The sequence below is a fragment of the Megascapheus bottae genome, chromosome 4, assembly GCF_031878675.1.
Source record: "Megascapheus bottae isolate mThoBot1 chromosome 4, mThoBot2.hap1, whole genome shotgun sequence".
Taxonomy (NCBI): domain Eukaryota; kingdom Metazoa; phylum Chordata; class Mammalia; order Rodentia; family Geomyidae; genus Megascapheus; species Megascapheus bottae.
In genome coordinates this window covers 35,821,640-35,840,552 of record NC_143512.1, presented here as the reverse complement: position 1 = coordinate 35,840,552, position 18,913 = coordinate 35,821,640, and the positions used below count along the sequence as shown (strand labels likewise).

Genomic DNA, 18,913 nt, shown 5'->3' with positions numbered 1-18,913 from the left:
GATTCAATTTTTTGAGTTGTGGATATATTTTAGATATGAGGCCTTTTTCCGTTGTTTGGTTGGTGAAGAACTTCTCCCACTCTGTAGGCTTCAGAGATTCATCAAAGAAAGAGAACTATAGACCTATTTGTTTGATGAACATCGATGCAAAACTTGTGAACAAAATATTGGCCAACCGTCTACAACAACTCATCAAAAAAATTATACACTATGATCAAACTGCATTCATCACAGGGAGGCAAAGCTGGTTCAACAATCGCAAATCAATTAATATAATTCAACACATCAACAGGAGCAAGGACAAAAATCACATGATTGTCTCAATAGATGCAGAAAAGGCATTTGACAAGATCCAACACCCCTTTATGTTAAAAGCTCTGGAAAAACTAGGAATCCATGGAACATTGCTCAATGTAATAAAGGCTGTGTATGAGAAACCCACTGCTAGTATTGCACTTAATGGTGAGAATCTAAAGCCATTCCCTCTAAAATCAGGAACAAGACAAGGATGCCTACTCTCTCCACTACTCTTTAACATAGTACTAGAATTCCTAGCCAGTGCAATAAGGCAAGAAGCAAGCATAAATGGGATCCAAGTAGGGAAAGAGGAAATAAAACTATTCCTCTTTGCAGATGACATGATTATGTATTTAAAGAATCCTATAGACTCTACTCCCAAGCTCCTTGAGCTGATTCAAAACTTTGGAAGAGTAGCAGGCTATAAAATCAACCCTCAAAAATCAACTGCCTTCCTTTACGCCAACAGTGAGAGGAACGAGGAAATAATCAGGAAAGAAACTCCTTTCACAATAGCCTCAAAGAAAATAAAGTACCTAGGAATTACCTTAACTAAGAATGTAAAGGACCTTTTTGATGAAATCTTTAAAACCCTGAAAAAGGAAATTAAAGCAGAACTGAGGAAATGGAAAAACCTCCCATGCTCCTGGATTGGAAGAATCAACATTGTGAAAATGGCAATCTTGCCAAGGGCTATCTACAAATTCAACGCAATACCCATCAATATCCCAATGGCATCCTTTAAAGAAATAGAAGAGGCAATCCAAAATTTCATATGGAATAATAAAAGCCCCCGTATAGCAAAAACACTTCTTAGCAGAAAGAACAGCGCTGGAGGAATTTCAATAACAAACTTTAGACTCTATTACAGAGCTATAATTCTCAAAACAGCTTGGTACTGGCACAAGAACAGGCCTGAAGACCAATGGAATAGAACTGAGGACCCAGATACTAAACCACAGACCTATGGCCACCTAATCTTTGACAAGGTAGCCGAAAAAATAGAATGGAAGAAAGAGAGCCTCTTCAACAAGTTGTGCTGGCAGAACTGGTTAACCACCTGCAGAAAACTAAAGTTAGATCCTTCTTTGTTACCCTGCACTAGAATTAACTCCAAATGGATCAAAGACCTGGAGGTAAAAGCTGACACACTGAAAACTTTACAGGAAGGAATAGGAGATACACTAGGCCTCCTTGGCACAGGTCGAAACTTTCTTAATAAGGACCAAGAATCACAACAAATCAGAGAAAGCCTGGATAAGTGGGGCTGCATTAAACTGTAGAGCTTTTGTATCGCTAAAGACATAGCTAGTAAATTAGGAAGCCTACAGTGTTGGCCAATATTTTGTTGAGAAGTTTTGCCTCAATATTCATCAAAGATATAGGTCGATAGTTTTCTTTCTTTGATTAATATTTGTCTGGTTTTGGGATGAGGGTTATAGTGGCTTCGTAGAATGAGTTTGGCAAATAGCCTTCCTTTTCAGTTTCATTGAAAAGCTTGAAAAGTAGTGGTGTGAGTTCTGCTTTGTAGACCTTTAGTTTTCAGGTGTGAATCCTCTGGCCCTGGGCTTTTCTTGTATGGAAGGTCTCTTATTGCCATTTCTATTTCAGTGCTTCAAATAAGTCTGTTTATTTGTATTAGGTCTTCTTGGTTCAGTGTGTGTATGTTAACATTGGCTAGAAATTCATTCATTTCTTCTAGATTCTCAAATTTGTTGGCATAAAGGTTTGAAAAGTATTACCTTATGATGCGCTGGATCTTGTTAATTTCTGTCGTGATATTACCTTTCTCATCTGTGATTTTGTTTGGGTTTGCCCCTTCATTTTTTGGTATGGATTTGTCAATTTGTTAATTTTTGCTAAGAACCAACTCCTTGTTTTGTTGATTCATTCTATTGATTTTTGACTCCAATTCATTTAATTCTGCTGATTTTAATAATTAGCTTCCTTCTACTGAGATTAGGGTTGGTTTGCTGCTCTTTTTCCAAGAGCTTAAAGTGCGACATTAAATTGTTGGTTTGTAATTTTTTCAATTCATTAGTGTAAGCACTAATGAGTAGTGCTTTGGATGTGCCCGAAAGGAGCTGGTATTTTGTGTGCTACTTTTTGTTAAATTTCATAAACTGTTGAATTTCTGTTCTGATCTCCTCAATGATCCATTGGAGTTTCAACAATGTGTTGTTCAATCTCCATGAGTTACAGGGTTTTTGTTGATGGAAACTGGTGTTGAGTTCCAATTTGATGCCCTTGTGGTCTGAGAGAATGCAGCAAATAATTTCAGTGTTTCTGAATCTGCACAGGTTTGCTTTATGCCCCCAAATGTGGTCTGTTTTGGAAAATGTTCCATATGCTGTTGAAAAAAACATATTGTGATGTTGCTGGGTGAATTAAACTGCAAATGTCTGGTAGATCTATTTGGTATATACAGTTGTTCCATTCTGGATTTTCTGTCTTTAGTTTTTGCCTGGTTGATCTGTTCAGAGGTGAGAGTGGTGTGTTAAAGTCACCAACAATCTGTGTATTTTGATCTATGTGTGATTTTGGTGAAAGTTTACTTGATGAAGTTCGGTGCTCCGGGAATAGGTGTGTAGATATTTATGATGGTTATGTTCTCCTGGAGGAGAGATACCTCTATTAGTATGTAATAATCTTCTTTGCCTTTTGTCACTAATTTTAGTTAGAAGTCTATTTTATCTTATTGAGGATGGTAACTCCACCCTGTTTATGGGGGTTGTTAGCTTAATAAACTTTATTCCAACCACTCACTTTCAAAAATGTTTGTTTTGGGGGGCAAGATATGTCGCTTGAAGACAGCAGAACGATGGATCTTGCTTTTTGATCCAACTAGACAATCTATGTCATTTAATTGGAGAGTTAAGTCCATTGATATTGAGAGTTAGGATTGAAAAATATTTACTAGTTCCTGCCATTTTTAAAAGCTTTCATTAGGGCCTGTGGCTTGACAGTTCTTGCGGTACTTAGCTGGTATGATTTTTAGGTGCCACTTTTTGTCAGTATCACGTTTGTGTTTGAGAAGTTTCTCCATATTGATTTGGTTGCTACATAATGTTGCAACTTTTCCTTGTAATGGAAGGGTTTTAAAAATGTAAAAATAAACAAACTAAAAGAAAAAGAAAAACCTGAAAAAAGGTGGGAGTAGGTCCACACAACTGTGAGTTCTTAGACAAGAAATACTATGGCTAAGATCCCAGAGATTAAAAAGCACGTGACTGTATCAATAAAAATATCATTTGTATTCAGTCTGTACTCAGTGCTGTCACTATGTTTCTAGGAAGGACCACAATGACAAAAGGAAAGCAGGGGGGCGGGGGGGGATGAAAGAATCATAACATTAGGGAAAAAAAGGTGGAGGTAAAATGACAAAAAAAATAAGAACGCATAAAAATGCAAATGAAAAAAGAGGAAAAAAATGGGGTATTCTTCAGTTTGGTTTTTTTTTAGGGTGGCACAGGATAGGAAACTTGTGTCTCCACTAAATTTGGGATCCAAACACTTCAAAAAGTCTTTTTCTTTTGCGATTTGGCTTTGCCATTTTTCTGATCAGTTTGCTTGATTGGGCAGGAAAAAAAAAACAAAAAACAAAAAACGGTGGAGCTGGGAGAGGCTTTGTTTACCAGTTGTGCACCCACTCCCCCCAATGGGGAGGAACTTGTGCTAGCGCCAGGTGTGTGTGTGGGGAATCTGGCTAAGCTGCCTCTGGGAAAACCTTTGCCCTTTTGAATGATGGCGCTTCCAGCACCACTTCTCAAGCTCCAGTTGGTTTGGCAGGGTCTTTGCCAGCAGTCAAGATGGCATTGCTCTCAGCTGGTGAGGGAAAGGATTCCTTCCCAATGCCGTTCTGCAAGCAGAAGTGGAAACATCCCCCTTGAAGGTACTCACAAATTGCTAGATTTTCTGGTTCTGTAAAGCTGGTAGGTCCGTCCGATGGCCAGGTGATGGCTCTGGGCTCACGCAGGCTCTGTGTGGCTCTGTCTGGAGCTGGCAGTTCTGTGCTGCCAAGAAGGGCTATCTGCTCAGGTTCCGGAGGGAGGCTTTAGGCTCTGAGGGTCTGATGCTGCTCCATTATGTCTTCTTGCACCGGTTTTCTGCCTTTCTCCTCTCTGATTCAGATCTCTGTAGTGCTAAAGCTTTCCTAGGAATGATCTTTGTGTATGAACTTTCCCCTATGATGCTAGAACTCATATGTGAGAGCTCAGAAAGACTCACACTGAACTGCCGCCATCTTCCCAAGAACCCAAATTTTTTGAAAATAAAAATTTTAGCTTGTAATTGAAATTAAACCTTTGGCAAATGCTTTGTTGATCCTCATTATCTACATTTACAACATAAAACTATTCTTCTGACTTACCATGTAAACTTGTCTATTAAGTATAGCTTTCATGCTTCTACTGTCTGCCACAAAACTTTTTGTTGCCTGAACATATTATTACCAGTATTATTAAGAAGAGGAAAAAGAGAACTCAAAGTATAGTATTACAGGTATTACTCAATGAAACATCTATGCAACTGTTAGTTTAAGAAAATTATAGGCGTTGGAGGAAAACAGAGGGTGTCTGGAGAAATGATGTGGTAAGATGTTCAAATGTTGACTTTATGAATGTCAGCACACCAAAGGAATATCACATTCAATTTAACCTCTTTTGCTCTTTTTGTCTTTGAAGTTGTTCCTATGTCCAAATACAAATGACAAAAATCATAAAATTTTTATTGACCTTCTATATCCTTAACCAGAAATTTGAGGTACAATTGAAGTTCAAAAGTAGTTTCTGTGGGAAATGCAGGTAGTTTTTGAAAAGTTATAAAGGTGTCAATGTCACAAATGTGAGCATTTCCATTTTCCTGAATATACTATGGTCGCATCAAGCTTTTGTTTCCTTAAGTTGCTCCAATGAAGCAAAATGTTTTGGGTAGAAATTTATGGAACCTTCAAGATAAATCCTGTCACAACCATTTTATACATAATCAAAGGATTAAAATGCTGAGTTTGCATACCTTCATCTCATGTTATCTTGATACCATTGCTTCCTCATTTCCTGTTGATTTTGTCATTTGTATATGAAGTGTGCAACCTCTGAAGTCTCCAGTATTGAAGGCTTGGCTAGGAATGCAGCAATGTTCAGATCCAAGCTATGGGGGAAGTGATTGTCTCATAACTCTCACATCCTTGGATACATCTACTAGTGGATTCTGAGGATGAGTGAAAATCTCTAAGTTGGAAGTTTTCAGAGGTGTCACCTAGTTATAGAAAGAAAGTCACTGAGGAGCTGTCTTGGGGTATATCTTGTCTGTTGCAGCTCTCTCTCTCTCTCTCTCTCTCTCTCTCTCTCTCTCTCTCTCTCTCTCTCTCTCTCTCTCTCTCTCTCTCTGTGTGTGTGTGTGTGTGTGTGTGTGTGTGTGTGCGTTTCCCTCACTTTTTTCTGCTCTATTATATGATCTTCCTTACTTTTCCACATGTTCAATACCAGGTTCCTTTAGATCCCCTCGCACAAATCCAGAAGCAACGTTTTGAAACCTCTGAAATAACAAACGAGGATAAACTTAAGGTTTTCTAACTAATTTTGCTATGCTGGCAGAAGATTGATTGACACAGTACTAGATAAAAAGTGACATGTAATGGTTATTTTTACAAAAGAAGGACGAGCTTGGTAATGAGATGTCCAAAAGGGCACCAATATGGTTATTATTTGAGGTCAAGAGTGTGCTTGACAGAGCACAACAAAGGACATGGCATCTTTAACAAAGCAAGCTACAATTTCAAATTTTTGAAATGACTATTCTTTTTAAAAAAGTAATTTTAATTTCATTAAGAGGAGTACAATTTTGAAAGCAAAACTTGAACATTTTTTCACACGAGGTATAATAAATAAATAGCAATAAGAACTTGCCTATGTTTAGTTTGTCCCCAAAAATGTGAAACATGAAGATAAATCCTTCATACATTGATAGCACCTTCTCTGCCACCTAGTCCTCAACACTCAGAGGTGGCTGAGTATCTTGTCTCCAAATCACCCTGTGAGAGTTGGTCTCCATATCAGGAGAATCTGAGTCTTTTTAGAGTTCAGCAAAATCCTGAATATCTATATTTTAATCAGAAATGGGGATATTTGCTCAGGGAGTTTTCTTGATCACTTCTTAGGATATAAACATATGGAAGCCAATTCAATCGTTCCTTAGTTATTATGCATCTTAATGTAATATTATAATCTTTTAAAATTTTTCTTAGTTGATTTTTATATTCACTAGTTCATATTTTGTTATTCTTTCCAATAATATATACTTAAAATTTAAATATTCACATAGCTTTCAAAATAGTAACATTATACCCTCAACTGAGGTATACTTCATAAATTTCAGTAATTTATTATTATCTGTTTGAAATTAATATATAATTCCACCTTTTAAGTTTATCACATTTAATTTCAAAATAGTACTGCAGTTACTTTTCTACAAGACTATCAATCTTTTTTAGAAATACATTTTACCAAATCCTCTCTAGTCTGCAATAGCCCAGGCTAGATAAGTACGACAAGTATAATTCTGTTCAATTTGATGGTAGTATATTAATTTTCCTTTCCTTTTTTTTTTGCCAGTTCTGGGCATGAGCTCAGGGCCTGAGCACTGTCCCTGGATTTTCTCAAGGATAGGGCTCTACCACTTGAGCCACAGCACCACTCCTGGCTTTTTGCTATATATGTGGTACCGAGGAATCGAATCCGGGTCTTCGTGCATGCTAGGCAAGCACTCTACCATTAGGCCAAACTCCCGGCCCCAAAATCTCCTGATACTTTTTTTTTTTTTTGCCAGTCCTAGGCTTGAGTTCAGGGCCTGAGCACTGTCCTTGGACTTTCTCAAGGCTAGAGCTCTACCACTTGAACCACAGCACCATTTCCATCTTTTTTCTATGTATGTGGTACTGAGTTATTGAACCCGGGTCTTCGTGCATGCTGGGCAAGCACTCTACCACTAGGCCAAACTCCCAGTCCCAATTTTCCTTTACTTTTTAAATAAAGTTTTCATGTACACAGGGACTTAAATATGGACACACATTTTTGGCTGATGGCTTCTTTGTATTGAGTTAACTCAGGCACAGGTAGCTGATTTTGTATGGAATCTTAGGAGGCTACAGGGAAGATTTCAGCCAGTGAAGAAGTGAAGCTCAGTGGTAGGCCACGGTCTTCGGATGCTCAAGGCACTTGATTGAACACCTAGAACAACAAATAAGAAATCAGAGTCTAGTCTCAGATACAGATGTGACTCTTCCTTCTTGGCCAAAGCTATTTCCTTGCCTGTCTCTCTATGTCCCTCTTGCAGTCATAGTGCAGACACAGTTATCTACTTCTTTGAGGTCAGTAGAAGTCTCTCTCTCTCTATCTCTTTGTCTCTCTGTCTCTGTCTTCTGTCTCTGTCTCTGTCTGTCTGTCTCTCTCTTCTTTCTCACCCCATCCCTACACCTACCCCCACAAATACTCACACACACCCATACTTTTTTTACATTAGTTTCATAAAATGGAGTGTATTTTAGTTAAGTTTCTTCACAAAAACACAACCAATAATATGTATCTAGATGGATAAGAAGCAATTTAAGGTGAGTCTGGGGTACCTGATTAGGGGTATGGAGGCCATGTTGCTCCACATTATGCTCCTGAAATTAAGAGCCCAAACTGTAATTTAATCTGAGTTTGTAGTCCTGAGAAATGAAGTAATATAATTTAGTGTGTACTTGAAAACTATGGAAATTGATTCTTAATATTGTGGTGTTGAGAGTTGGAGATTCATGGGAAGTTTTGACTATGGGAACACTACTCTACCCAATGGGTTGGGCCTGTCATGGGAATAGTTTCATTGTTGTGAGAACAGTAAGAGTAGTTTGCTAATTAAAATAGTATACGGCCTCATCTTCTTTCCTTGCCTTTCTGGCATGTCACAATGGCAGCAAGAAAGCCCTGATCCAACGCTTGCTTCTTGATCTGAACTTCACAGGCTTAAAAATCATCACAAATCCAATATCTTGCCCATATATTATTCAGTCTGTGTATCTGCTTTAGGAGCACATGAAAACAGAAATTGCAGGTATGAAGTCACTTGGGGCCAGGGCACAAATCCCAGAATCCAAACTTGCATCTAAGGGTAGGAGGAGATGAATTATAACTGATCAAAAAGCCACAGTAATTTATCATTCTTCACATTTGACTATTTCAGGGCCCTCCAAAAATTAGACAATATCCTTCCTCATGATGCATGTTCAATTACTTTTTTTTCAAATGGTTCACTGATTTTTTTTTTTGGCGGGGGGAGTCCTGGGCTTAAGCTCAGGGCCTGAGCACTGTCCTTGGACTTTATCAAGGCTATAGCTCTAACACTTGATCCTCAGCATCACTTCTGGCTTTTTTCTATGTATGTGGTACCAATGAATCGAACCTGGGTTTGTTCAACACATCATTTAAAATATGATATAAAATTAATGTTAATAAATTCTTTAATAAAAAAAGAAAATTAACATATATGTGACATATATAGGTGATTTTTTAAGTTAATTTTGCTGATTTAAATGTTATTCTCTTCTGCAAAGTTTCTCTGAGCATCCCTTAGTCCTTTAAAGTGGACATATAAGATTATCAATCACAGTCTTTTGTAACAAACACACAACATTTGTACCAAATTCTATTACTCTGAAGCATGTTAGATGGTCCTTTAGTATACTTGAAGGAATTATATAAAGATATGACTCTCTAAGGGGACAGTTTAGGTGTGGTACCAACCCCTGAGAATTAAGCAGATACAATTTACTATATTCCCATTTCTGACTTTGGTGATTGATTTGGAAGTAAAAGTGTAACTTAAAATTCTACATGATATTATGGCATTTTAACTCACAAACAAGTCTCTAAAGTATTACAAAACATTATCAATCCCAAAATTACTAAATTTTGTGAGAAATAACACCCCATTTGGCTTCCAGTTTTATTTTATCCTTCTTTTTTTATATTTTTTGTGAAACAATAAACGGACTTGCAAGTTGATTCTTTCTGAATTTATTCATATCCTATGGTCTTTTTGTTGCCAAACATATGTTTGAACTTTAGTGATGGTTTTATCTACAATCCTTGTATCTGTACTTTCTTACACAAAAGGAGAATGAGAATTGGCTCCAGCAAATGCTGCAAACACAATAACAAAGACAGGCATTGAAAAGCTGGCCTAGATTGACACCAACAATAAAAAAATACAAACCATTATTTATGAAGCCTGACTGCCTGAATTTTCCAATAGTAATTTCTATTCCTCGACTCACTCCTGTTTCAGCATACACGTTTAATGAAAACATTATGGAACAAAACCCAAAGCAATCGGATGGCAAAGAACACTTAAGTACTGCTTAGCATGATGAAAAACTATAAGAACTAATCACTGAGACTCTGATATTAATGGCATGATCCCTGGTTTCAAAGTGGCTTGTGGGTACAGGATTTATGCCACATAAATAAAACAGCAGCTTTTGTCTCTGAATAGCACAGAGAACCACACCCTTATCTAATTGCCAGGCTAAACTTTCCCCCACTATCAGCAAGGCTGTAATGTTTGTTCTTTGAGGCTGGCTGTTTCTCTGCAGAAATTATCACAAAGGACCAGACAGCTGAGATAATGATGTAACCAGGGTTACTGAACATTTCACTGCTTGCATTAGCAAGATTATATAGTTAATCAATCCACAAATCCTGAGTTCCCATTATATTCAAGAAATATTAAGGCAAACCATCTACCATAATCAAATGAGATAGTGTCAATGATAGCATGCTGTTAAGTAAATCCTATCTAAATGGGACTTATGATTACTTAAAATTTTTTCACGTACTTCCCTCTACCACCAGATAAAACAGTGTTTTCACCTGATCTGTCATCTGGAAGAACTTGACTGAAATCATGGCTGTCCAATTTCTTGGGAAGTAGCACTGAGATTTCATGAAATTCACAAATTAAAAAACAAAGGCTCTTTGCTCTTCACTAAATAAGTAGATTTATGGGATGGAGAGAAAGGTCTGTTTGTAGATGCCTAGTATTTCAGACAAATCTGTTTTACTGGAATTCTAAATTGAAGGTGTCTTTTTGCTCAAGAATAGGTTAGAGGTTTTAAAAAACTATTATTTGCATTTGATTGCAAATGTATTACCTTGCATAATTGGTACATTTTGTAGACATGAAGAAATTATTTTTATCTGTTATGATTATAGGAAGTGAATTATGATTTAAGCATAATTATGCCTTAAGCTAACTTTCCTGTATTAGCATCTAGGATTCTTGTTTTTTTTCTTTTTTTCCCTATTCTTTTATTCTCTAAGAGGCTTCTTTTATTCTCCATTTCTCTTCCACAAATATAGTCTGAACTCTAGGCAATAATTTTAGAAAAGAACACTAATCCTAGTTATTTATTACATTTACTTCAAATACTCATAATTCGATCTCCCCTTGCTTGGTCAAGTTTGGAATTGCTGGAGGGTCTAGGCAGGAAATGTAGTTTTTGTTTGTTTGTTTTTGTTTTTATTTTCCCCCTTTCTGCTTAGAGATCAGAAACAATAATCCCGAAAAGGCAACCAAATCAGCTCCCAACCCAGATGGCTCAGTTATGTCTTCGTGTTCTTAAGTGAAGGAGAGTGAGGCTGAAGACCATTATTATATCCTTCCAATCTGCACATTGCCATTTTGATGCTAATGCAATATTCTTAAAGAATATTTCCCAAACAGCAACTTGCAAAACAGATGCATTCTCCTGACATTCCCCTTCAATTTCATAGAGAGTTTCACATTCAAAGGCACATAATAGTCTCCTGGCAGACTCATTTCAGCAAAGGCACTTTTCTACACCAATTAGAATTACATACATATGTAAGGAGAAATTATTATCTGAATCTTAAATTTAATTTGCAAATTCTTTCTAGAATACATATCCTACCTAATAATTAAAGACCCTGCTCTATTTAATATGAAAATGCATTGCTAATTTGATATCAGAGTCTAAAGCCTAATTAATAAATGTCCTATGAATTATAAAAGAATTTAGAATATACTAGCCCAAAGCTGAGAATCATTGAGATTTAAAACAGATGCAGTAAATTTGACAAACCCAATAGCCCATTTGTCCTGAGTCATCTGGTGAACATTTTACAAGTTCTTAAAATTCAAAATGCCATTGGTTTGAGGGTGAGTGTCCTAAGACGTGTACAATTCCATAATGATTCAGCATTTGCCTGGAAGAATTCTACTCTTGTTTCAAGAGTGAAATCATGAATTAAATTAAATTAAATTGCCACAGGAAGAAAACCACCAGGCAAAAACACAGTTGGTGTCACAAGGCTCAGCATTAGAGAAGGGTAAAAGTTTAAAAAGAAACAGGCTTTCCCATGGCCACTGTATTTACAAACAAAAACGATCTAGTGTTTCATTTTTCAGAGATCTTCCATACTTCTGGGAAAGAATCAGCAGTGTTTTGAGCCATAAAAACAGAGTTCATGTGGGTGAGGGAGATGCTAAGAGCATAGAAAGCATTTTGTTTTGAAATTGGTTCATATTAGGCTGAATTGTGCATGGGAAGATAAAATAAAATGGAACATAAGAGACTTTCTCAACAAAGATTTTTGTCCCCGTGAAAGTCAAATACTTAGTCTAGGGCTTAGAAGACAGTGATTTGACCTTAACCTGACAAGAAAAATACAGTACCTGCTTCCCAAGGGCAAGGTAGAGGACACAGAAAGGTAAAGATGAACATGTGGGAATTCTGTATCTCCCAAATGATTTCTGGAGGTTCTTACATAACATTTTGCTTTCCTTATAATGTTTTCCCAGTCTACAGTAATGAGCACATTCAGTTGAAGGGAGTGAGAGAAATGTGTTCTTCATCAGAACGAAAATCGAGACATTCTTTTCCCATGCAACAGCAACAGAATAAATGGAGAAGCAGAATCTTTTATTGCTCAGAATAGACAGGAAGTTAAATACTGAGACTTGCAGAACAAAAGTATATTATGTCTTCAATTGTTCATCAAGATTTGGGCCTTCTGGAGTTTGAACTCATACTTATTCCTTGTAGACAAGTACTCGACCATTTGAGCCTAACAACCCCAGTTATTTTGTTTTAGTTGTTTTGTATGTGTGTTTGTTTTGTATTTTTTCATATATTTTTATTGTAACTAATAGAAGGGTTACATTATATTCACAAGTTAGAAGGTGCATTACTTCAAAAACATTGATACTCTTTCTCATGTCTTGGTCCCCATTTCCCTCCCCCAACCCCACCCTTCATCTTGTTTTACCCCCTTCTTTTTAGACAACTTTGCCCTTTTGCCCTTGACCAGAATTGAACACTGATGTTTCCAATTTCATATGAAATATAGCTGTAAACCTGGGATATGAGCAACCACACTGTTGCTTTGTTGAGATGGATGTCCTCCTATTTTTTGACTTGTTCAGGCTTTGAACTGTGATCCCAATTAATCTCTACTTTTTGAGTAGCTGAGATTTCAGGCATGAAATGCCATATCTAGAATTATAAAAAATTTTAATATACTTTTTAGCACTATGACTGTTACAAGTATATCCAGTACTTTGTATACTTGCTGCATTAGTAAATCTGTATAGAATGAGAAATGATTTTTTTGCTATAAAATATTTAAAATAGATAAGCAAATGTTTAAAGTTGAAATAATTTGATTAATTAGTATGGCTTTTGACAAAGGTTAATGCAAGTAGTGGTCATTGCATGATTATATTGTTTTATTTTTTCAAATATAACAATGCTAAATGAAAAATAAAAAATAAGAATAAGTGAATTTTGTGAAAAATCTTTAATTTGGGGGTACTGGTGGTTCATAAATATTATCTCAGCTACTCAAATTCAGATCTGTGGATTGCAATTCAATTCTAAGCGAGTCCTAGTAAACAAATCCTTGAAAGTCTTATCTCTAATTAATTAACAGAATTATGAAACTGGAGGCATGACTCAAGAGGTAGAGTACAAATTGAGAAAGACTGAGGCCCAGAGTTCAAGACTTAGTACTATTATAAATATAAATAGATAAATGAATAAAATCTTGCCTTGCTATGTTTTTGAGCACAAGTGGATGGTTTTCAATTCTGATATCTTCAGATTTCAAGTAAAGCTTTCCTGAAACCTTGTTACAAAACAGATAATAAAAAATATTTCCTACAAAGAATTTTAAATAATTCCAATTTAATCTACTATCATAGTAAACATAATTCTTATTTTTTTTCACAATTTCATAATGAGTTTTAGCTGCTAATCATAACTATTGTACAGTTGTATATCTCATTTAAAGCATATCATATGAACCACATACATGCACTTATCATTCTAAATGTCTGTCTCTAGTCTAATACAGAATAAAACCAGAAATAAATGTTATATATTTTATCCATATTTAAGAATTACTGGCTTCAAGGAAGACCTAATTTTGAATGTTATAACTTTTATAACAGTATATTCTGATTATGGAATGTAGATCCATATACTTTTCATCTTAATTACTAGAAGGGCAATTATTTTTATATACCTTGTTTCATCTAACCATATTTTCAAATGTCATAAATCATTTTCTTTAAATAATCAGGAACATGATTTTTGTAAGAACATGTATTGGTTTACTTAATGACAATCTAGTAACATCACTAATGACTTGTTCAATTTAGCAGTTGGCTGTAAAGATGTTATTAAATTTCTGAGAAAATTCTGCATTAACGCTAATTTATACTGACTCTGACAGCTTTTCAGTAATATGACATTGAAGTAAAATTCGCATAAATCACATACTGATGTTATTAAAAGAAGTCTTGACCTCATCTTTTTCTCAATATGTTTCTATAAATTTATAGTATATCAAGAGGCATTATGACTGAGTTATAAGAAAATAAAGGATAATGTAAGTGTGTTGTTACAGTTATGCATCTATTAATGCATTCATGTCTCTGTCTTTTGCATTCTTTTTTTTTTTTGCCAGTCCTGTGCTTGGGCTCAGGGTCTGAGCACTCTCCTTGGACTTTCTCAAGGCTAGCACTCTACCACTTGAGCCTCAGCACCACTTCCAGCTTTTTTCTATGTATGTGGTACTAAGGAATCGAACCCGGGTCTTTGTGCATGCTAGACAAACACTCAACCACTAGGCCAAACTCCCAGCCCCTTTCGCATTCTTTTAATGCCTTTTAGTCTTTGCATATTTGTTCATGGAGAAAGATGTATCAGCTGTAAAAATATTCTTCATTCTTGCCACTCATTTCTGCACTTATTCCTTTACAAGTGGTTTGCTTTCAACTGTCTTTATGCATGGACCGATTATCTGAATAATGCTGGAAATCAATCCAAATCTCCAACACTGGGGAACTTGCATGAATCATGAATACATACATACATGGTTGCCTACTAAGTACTGAGAACTTTTTTCTTCCATCTTCTTTGTTCAGACCCTCATTAATGTCTCTTTCTCAATGTGCTACACTAATTTCTCACCTTTGTTATGGAATACACTAATATGTAGACTTTGACCAAACTTTTATTAATATTTGGTGTTACTTCCAAGTACTCTATTGTTTATTGTTTTATAAAGAAACATTTCCTAAGGCTAACAAAATATTGCATTTCATTGGCTGGATTTGACATTAAGACTTAACACTTGCCTTACCATTTTTAAATTGTTGGGATAATGAATAGAGGGGTTATAGTTACATTTGTTAAGTAGTAGGTGCATTACTTCTTACACATTGATACCCCTTCTTGTGGTTTTATCCCAGTTTTCCTTCATCCACATCCTCCCAATCATCTTGTTTTTCCCCTTTCCCTTCCCTATTTCAAATAAACAAGTAAACATATATATAATATACTAGGTAACAAAGTCAGATACAATAACAACATGAGATTAACCATAAGGGCAAAAAAGAGAAGAAAAATAATATAGCACATTAAGAACAACAATCACACAAGATAAACCTTGTGTTTCCATATCCTAGAGTTCATTTCATTTAGTTTCTTCCTATATGACCTTATCTATCTAGGTTTTGAGCTATTGTAATCCTCCACTAGGGTAGTTCTAGATGGGTATTAATTATTATAAATGAGGGAAATCATTGAGCCTATGTTCCTTTGAGTCTGGCTTACTTCATGTAATACCAGTTTTTTCCAAGACTTTCCATTATGACAATTCCTCAAAAGACCAAATATAGAACTCTCCTATGTCCCAGTAATCCCACTCCTTAGCATTTGTCCAAATGCCCAGAAACAAGGACATACTAAAGCTATTAGCAGGATGATGTTCGGTGCAGCATTATTTACCATAGCTAAGCTATAGAACCAACCCAGATGCCCCTAAGTAGATGAATGGATAAAGATGTGATACTTATACACAATGGAATTCTGTCCTGCCACCAGAAGGAATAACAACTTTATTTTTATAAGGTATAAATGGCTTTGTATCAAACTCATGCTTAAAAGCCTCCAAAGGCTTTCTGTTGCCTTCATGGAGTCAAAAATGCCTGCAGGATGCTTTCAGTACTTTGAGCATTCATCCTTTTTTTGCTTCCCACTATGAATGATGATAGGCCTCTCTCTCTCTCTGTCTCTCTCTCTCTCTGTCTCTCTCTCTCTCTGTCTCTCTCTCTCTGTCTCTCTCTGTCTCTCTGTCTCTCTCTGTCTCTCTCTCTGTCTCTCTGTCTGTCTGTCTGTTTGTCTCTCTGTCTCTCTCTCTCTCTGTCTCTCTCTCTGTCTCTCTCTCTGTCTCTGTCTCTCTCTGTCTCTCTCTGTCTCTGTCTCTCTCTCTCTCTGTCTCTCTCTGTCTCTCTCTCTCTCTCTCTCTCTCTCTCTCTCTCTCTGTGTGTCTCTCTCTCTGTCTCTCTCTCTCTCTCCAGCACAATTATCTTATAACCTAAGGTTTTAATTTAGCTTTTGAAGTTAGGCTACCTGAAAGTCTTTTCTGATTGTGTTTCTTATATACAAATCTAAGGCAAATTCTTCATTTCTATCTCTCAAACATTATTCATTTCTTTTAATTACCTCTGATGATGTATAACTACATTTTTTGCCAGTTGTGGGGCTTGAATTCAGGTCCTGAGCACTGTCCTTGGGCTTCCTCCAGGCTAGAGCTCTACCAACTGAGCCACAGCACCATTTCCAGCTTTTTCTATATATGTGTTACTAAGGAATTGAACCCTAGTCTTCCTGCATGCTTGGCAAGCACTCTACCACTTGGCCAAAGTCCAGACCCTATAGCTACATTTTTAATGCATCATCCTAAGCCTTCTGAATACCAAAATACCTATGATAGAGACATAGGTTCATCCATATTAGCTAGATGAATGGGTGAGTTAAATGTGCTGGAAGGTGTTGTGAACATGATTTTTGGCATCAGCACATAAAATAATAAGTCATGCATTAGCTTTTCTTTAATAACCCGTGGACCACCATGTTTGTCAGAAAAATATTCAATAATTGGAAGAGCAGCAATGAGTTACTAACTACATGTCATGTCTACTTTTTCTGGGTATTAAAACTGTGAATATCACTTATGGCACAATGAGATCAGTGTTGGAGATGCAAAATTGTACTTTAGTGTATTTGAATTATGTAACACAACATTTTTTGTGATTGTTTTCGACAGAACCTGAACTATTTGTAGTATCTGGTTCTCTTTGAACCCCTCCACATATGGTTTCCGGTATAATTTTTTATTACATGTTATTATACAAATAGATATTGAGGCCTATTTACTCTTTCTTGTGTGTTATTTAAAGATAATGAAACTTCATTTAAACCTTTTAGAGTTAGTAAAGTATTTAATTGAAACAAAAGTTGTACAAGTTTGAATTTCCATAAATTGGCTAAGACTGTATAAGATTCAAGTAAGAATGAAAGTAGGAATTTTAGTCTTTCTCTGTAATTGTATCTTTATTTCTTTTTGGTTGAAAATATTTAATTTATTTCTTTGCTTTTTAAATAATTAGAGTATATTATCATTTTATATATAGTCACTAAAGGGCTTATCTCACTTTGTCTTTTTATATATCTAAAGATGGAATATGAAGGATTGAGTACCCAGGTACATATAGACATCAGACAAATCCCCAGTATTACAGGTACCCACCACTGCATGCAGATATGGAGTATGGAAAAATCTTGATAATATTCTGCCCATGTTGTCCTTAAGTATAAGCATTTCATAAACTTCTAGAAAAGCTAAAATTACAGGCATGAGCCATTAACACCCAAGTGCATTTTTGTTTTTAAATTTTGAGTGTTTTTAAATTTTGTGTTTAGAAAAGACACTTGGTAATATTCTATTTTTAAAATATTGAGGATTGTTTTATGGCTCTATATATTTAGATAAATTTCATTCAGCTGCTGAGAAGCCAAACCAGGCACTATTTTCTTTTTTTTTTTTTTTTTTTTTGCCAGTCCTGGCTTTGAGCTCAGGGCCTGAGCACTGTCCTTGGACTTTCTCAAGGCTAGAGCTCTACCACTTGAGCCTCAGCACCATTTCCGGCTTTTTTCTATGTATGTGGTACCGAGGAATCGAACCTGGGTCGTTGTGCATGCTAGGCAAGCACTCTACCACTAGGCCAAACTCCCGGCCCACTATCTTCTTTTTTATCTGGCTTCTTTAACTATATCAAAGATAGTTTAATAGGCTAAAAGCTGTTCAAATTGGTGTGTCTATGAAGAGAGGATCCCAGAAATAACACTCTGACACCATTTTGCTAAATCCCACTCAATTCCTCCATTTAGCTGGAAATTAGATACATCAAATTAGCTGTTATCCAAAGACTTCTGTATAGTAAATTTTTACAGGACCTACAAAAACACAGGCAGTTTCTTTTAGTTGAATCTCTGGTATTCTGTGGGTTATTTTTCCTTCCTCCTCCAGTCAAATACTTGTTAATACATCTGGAAACAAAATCTTGTTTGGCCTATTTTTTTCTGCCCTGAACTTTTTCATTTCTTTCTCATTCTTGCCTTACCATTTCTTTCTTCTAGGTTATGTCTTTCAGTTACTCGCAAAGGTAGTGGGACTGCAAGGAACCACAATCAGAGAAGTGCTTCTGACTAGGTAGGTTCATTCAATTACAATAAAGTGAGCTGTATTTCATCAGAATAGGCAGTATTCTAGAATTCTAAGGCAGAGATAATTGCATCCACAGGTCATGCAGCTTTTATTTATAGTTTTATTAAACTGTATTGCTTATTAGAATTTTCAAGTCTGTAGCGTGCTCATTCAATTTTATTTTTATTTTTTCTTTGTTCTTAAAGAATGCTATATCTATACGCCGATTTCTAACTTCTCATTCATAGGTTGTTTTATGTGGCTTTCTCTTTAGTTTCTATTGTGATTTCTAACCACTTTGTGGGACTTCTATTAGGAAGCCTAGAGAGCATTAGCATGAGCTTTTTAAACTTCCTGTGTCTGAATTCACAAAAGGTATAAATATAGTTCTCACTACAATAAGCTTGATGCCTTTAATCTATACACCAATCACTCTGAAAAGTCTCTTGATCTACAAGTGACAAGAATATCAAAATGTACTTGAGCAAATCAAAATTAAAAGC

General features: G+C 35.9%; 1 long non-coding RNA gene across 1 annotated transcript; it reads right to left on the bottom strand.

Annotated features, from left to right (window-relative positions):
• Positions 1–7,364: 7,364 nt before the first annotated feature.
• LOC150064262 (uncharacterized) lies at positions 7,365–18,414 on the bottom strand. The gene is made up of 3 exons (XR_016535145.1): positions 18,328–18,414; positions 13,405–13,481; positions 7,365–7,523 (listed from the first exon to the last, which is right to left on the bottom strand). It is a non-coding gene; the product is annotated as an uncharacterized LOC150064262 (long non-coding RNA).
• Between the last annotated feature and the right edge of the window lie 499 nt (positions 18,415–18,913).